Below are 4,759 nucleotides of genomic sequence, written 5' to 3'. Positions count from 1 at the left end.
CAGAAAATAACATCACAAAACCCATACATCACTTCTACACATTCTTTATTACATCATTAAACTACACATACACAAACACATTAACACATATACACAACTACAACAACACACATTTGTTCACTAAATACAACTAAAATACACATTACAAATGCATCATTACACCACAACAGTACATCGCTAACAAAACCTTCGACAACTCCTACTAACACATTTCTGCACAACTTTGTGTCACTACACACAAACACAGGTCACAATGTCACACTCAGTAAACACTGTTACAACATTAAACACACATTAAATACATCATTACAAAACAAATACTTTAAAAACCCCTTCAAAACCCCACCATACACATACACAGACTAACACAAACATAACACAGAAACAAACAGCAATACTAAGCATACCGTTACAACTCACATCACTGTCACAAAGTACATACACTTTAAAACATTCTTTATTACATCAATACAATACAAAAACTCCTTCACAATAACACACATTGCAATACTCAACACAAACAATACTCTTTTCTTTAAACTAAACAAAAAACCACAACTTACATCACAAACACACACACACACAACAATCAATACAACAAAGTCACATAAACAATAGCCAAACACAAATCGCACTATAAACACTGCAAAGCAATAACAGCGAGCGCCAAACAGTCACAAACATTACACTGCAAAAAAAACCCCAAAAGAACACAGGCAAACACAAAACTATTTCATCAGCCTTCACAAAAACCTGCCACACAGCAACATAGCAACAAACCACACAGCAATGCAAAAATCCACACACAACAACAACAACAACATTTGCATAAACAGCAGTCAGCACATTAAATCACAAAACAACACCCACAAACTCCCATGAAAACAAAGCTCTGCAAATTTTCACACACAAAACACAAACAACACACAAACGGTACCGTTTCACTACACACACACACCAAACAACAACAACACAAACAATGCTAAACACAAACAACAGACACAACCATAAACACAACAAAGCCACATAAACAATTGCAAAACACAAATCCCCCAATAAACACTGCAAAGCAATAACAGCAAGCGCCATAGTCACAAACAGTACAGTGAGAAAACACACAAAAAACCCCCCAAAAGGACCCAGGCAAACACAAAACCATTAAATCAGCCTCCACAACACCCTGCCACAGAGGACAATCACAACAACCCTCACAGCAATGCCAAAATCCACACACAACAACAAATGTCACATAAACAGCTGTCAGGACATCACGTCACTGAACAACACCCACAAACTCCAATTCAACGAAGCTCTGCAAATTTTCACACACAAAACACAAACAACACACAAACGGTACCGTTTCACTACAACCACGCACACATTTCAAAACACACAATAACAACACCACTTTCACACAAACAAAACAATACACCTCCTTACTGAGCAACACATAGCATTACTCAGCAAGTTACATCGACTACCAACAGCACATTTCAACTACTTCATTTGAACACAAACACAATACCAACAACACTTTCAGTGAATCAGCATGTCCTCACAGATAGACCTTTACCAGACCATTAGGTCACTAATGCTATGACTACAAACTCATCTCAGCAACCTCTCCCATTTACTGATTGACTGGTTGCGTTTATGCGTAACGCTACACCGTCCAAAGAGCGGCTCGCTAAACCAGAGGGTACCGGCTCTGGTTTTGGACACCGCATCCATGAACACGGCAGCAGCTGAGAACTCGTGACTTGATTCCTTCAAACTCCACCAAAAACAGGAAGAACAGTAGTAGTAGTAGTACATGCAAAGTTATCTGTAGTAGTACATGCAAAGTAATCTGTTGTAGTACATGCAAAGTAATCTGTTGTAGTACATGCAAAGTAATCTGTTGTAGTACATGCAAAGTAATCTGTAGTAGTAGTAGTGCATGAAAACTAATGTGTAGTGCGAAGGAAATCCACATCACTACGCTCTCACTCACTGTAAACTTCAACTGCTATCGCTAACCCTTTCCTCGCTACACCAATACCCCAGCTTGGACTCTCCGTGACACGACATGCTGAGTCTTACAACATCGTCTCAACATCGTCTCAACACAACCACCGACAACCCGTTACAAGGCGAAACCTCCTGTCCTTTGCGCCCATCCCACGTCCTCAGAGTCCGCCACTTCAACGTCGACGAATCCCTTCAGTCTTTCAGCACCTCGGCACTATCTTCCCCCCGCCACGGCCCCGACAACGCAGTTCTCACTTCTGACGCAGTCCTCCTTAGCCTCTCCGACTCCAGTACTCCCAGCTCCAGATCCATAGCCAACGTGTACCTAAACATCAACAAATCGCTTTAATTTTTCCGCACCTCGGCGCCAACACACAATCGTGCACTCAAAACTCTGTACTTATCTTCGCTCCCCCACGGCACCCGGAACGCAGCTCCGACTCCCATACCTAAACATCAACGAATCGATTTAGTTTTCCCCACACCTCAGCAAAGCCTCCAAATCCTGCTACTACAACTCCATACGCACCTTCTCTCACCCACGGCACACAGGACCTCTGATCCAGTCTCCGTTACCTCTGACTTCTGACGCAGTCCCCGTTAGCCTCTCCGACTCCAGTACTCCCAGCTCCAGCTCCATATCCAACGTGTACCTAAACATCAACACATCGCTTTAATTTTCCCACACCTCGGCACCAACACACAATCGTGCACTCAAAACTCTGTACTTATCTTCGCTCCCCCACGGCACCCGGAACGCAGCTCCGCCTCCCATACCTAAACATCAACGAATCGCTTTAGTTTTCCCACACCTCAGCAAAGCCTCCAAATCCTGCTACTACAACTCCATACGCACCTTCTCTCACCCACGGCACACAGGACTTCTGACCCAGTCTCCGTTACCTCTGACTTCTGACACAGTCCCCGTTAGCCTCTCCGACTCCAGTACTCCCAGCTCCAGATCCATAGCCAACGTGTACCTAAACATCAACAAATCGCTTTAGTTTTCCCACACCTCAGCAAAGCCTCCAAATCCTGCTACTACAACTCCATACGCACCTTCTCTCACCCACGGCACACAGGACCTCTGATCCAGTCTCCGTTACCTCCGACTTCTCATGCAGTCCTCGTTAGCCTCTCCGCCTCCAACCGGGATCCATCTTCTTCCTACTCCGTCGCCTCCGGTCCTCCAACTCCTACTCACACATCACACCGGTCACACGTTCCGCTCCACACATTCAGCAAATGACCACATCGCCCACAAACCTCTACTCACCGCCCTTCCGTCGGGAGGCCGAGGGTCCGCCGATGATCCGACGCCGCTTCCTTGCGCTGCTTTGTCGTCACCTTCGTTGCCCTTTCCGAACTTTTGCACACACATCAAAGGCTTTAACTACGACGGGTTCCAAATCCATTATAGTTTAACCAGTTCTCTCGCCTCACTGCGCAGGTCAAAAAGCCAACAGAGTGACCCCCGGAGACTTCACCGGAGCTCTCACCAGAGTTCCACAACCGTCGCCTCATCTCCCCCAGTTAACCCGCAGAACTTGTCAACAACTCCGGAAAGTTGTAGATATTAACCAAGCTTGTCTGTCTTTACCAAGCACGTTTCCTATTAAAGACCCTAAACGCTAAATCTAAGCCCTACGCCTACCCACCTTATACCCACTTACTTACACATTAGATAACTACACATTACTAACTACTTCACAAGGGACATTATTCCCCTGCCGGGAGGCCTCCCAAAAATTCTTCTAAGTGCCTCGCTAGGGCACAGTAGTCTTTACTAGAAAATGTACTCAGCAAATACAGACAAGCCCACTATAAAAATGACAAAAGTTCTGCGGGATCACCAGATGAAGATATCTGGACAGGAAACTTCCCCCTGGCACTCACTCCGCCACTGGCTCTCCATTGGCTCCTGCCGTACGCAGCCCTGTCCTACGGTTGGTCATACTCTAATGAACCCTTTGCCGTCGCCGTAGTTCTCACCCCTTTGACTTTGTGCGGTGTCCACAAAGGTCAATAAAGGCCGACACGACCGACTGCGGCGTCTAGATCATTAGCAGGTTCCACCCTTAGACGTCACTCTGGGAACGCCTCCTCCGAGCCCACACTCCCTCTCGTGGTCGACTCGTCAGCGCCGCCTACGTGGGAATGACTTCTGTTAGTTTCAGCAGTTACTTTCAACACTTAACAAAAGAGCACAACAGCCGTTACAATCGCATCACAGTAAACACTGAGCAACAGTCAACGTTAAACAACAAACCCTAACCCATCCTGTGGCTAACAACATCTGGCAACCGCTGAGGCGGGGCGGTCCACTAGCCCCTCCCCCACTCCACCCCCTTTACCCCAAAGGCGAGCACATTTACGACGACATTACAAAGCCCAACGGCTTTACAATAACGTTACAAAGGCGACCGCATGTACTATGACGACATTTCTAAACACGCCTACATTGACAACGCCTCTAATTAACACCTCCCACAGCCGTGGACGTCCATTCTCACAGACGTTGCTCTCTCGGCGCCCAAAACGATGGTAAACTACTGCAAAAGGGACATCAAACCGATGCCTACACTACTTCGCTATGGCGGAAAAGGACCGCGACGGAACATCTACACTGCGCATCCTTCACTTACCTTAACTGCCAGTGGATTCCACTTTTAAAGAAACCCACAAATGTTCCCGACAACACTAAGTCACGGCTACGGCCTTGTCACGGCAGCCCAGAGCAGCCCCTGGA

The 4,759-nt window shown here is 46.4% G+C and overlaps 1 protein-coding gene across 10 annotated transcripts in view; it reads right to left on the bottom strand.

The window, feature by feature from the left end:
* Positions 1-2,379: 2,379 nt before the first annotated feature.
* LOC103397691 (yjeF N-terminal domain-containing protein 3-like) overlaps positions 2,380-4,759 on the bottom strand; it is a 12,784-nt gene continuing 10,404 nt past the window's right edge. For 3 of the 10 annotated variants that reach the window (XR_003052707.1, XR_003052706.1, XR_003052708.1), the window contains exon 9: positions 3,743-4,157. The gene's annotated coding sequence lies outside the window, so the exon portion shown is untranslated. Of the gene's footprint in view, positions 2,460-2,539; positions 2,788-2,866; positions 3,027-3,069; positions 3,207-3,286; positions 4,158-4,279; positions 4,301-4,385; positions 4,401-4,655; positions 4,671-4,759 lie in introns of those variants that run through there. The other 7 variants (XR_003052714.1, XR_003052717.1, XR_003052711.1 and 4 more) reach the window with 7 other exon arrangements.

This window comes from Cynoglossus semilaevis, chromosome 2, assembly GCF_000523025.1.
Source record: "Cynoglossus semilaevis isolate Cse_v1.0 chromosome 2, Cse_v1.0, whole genome shotgun sequence".
Lineage (NCBI taxonomy): Eukaryota > Metazoa > Chordata > Actinopteri > Pleuronectiformes > Cynoglossidae > Cynoglossus > Cynoglossus semilaevis.
This window is presented reverse-complemented; position numbering and strand designations above follow the sequence as displayed.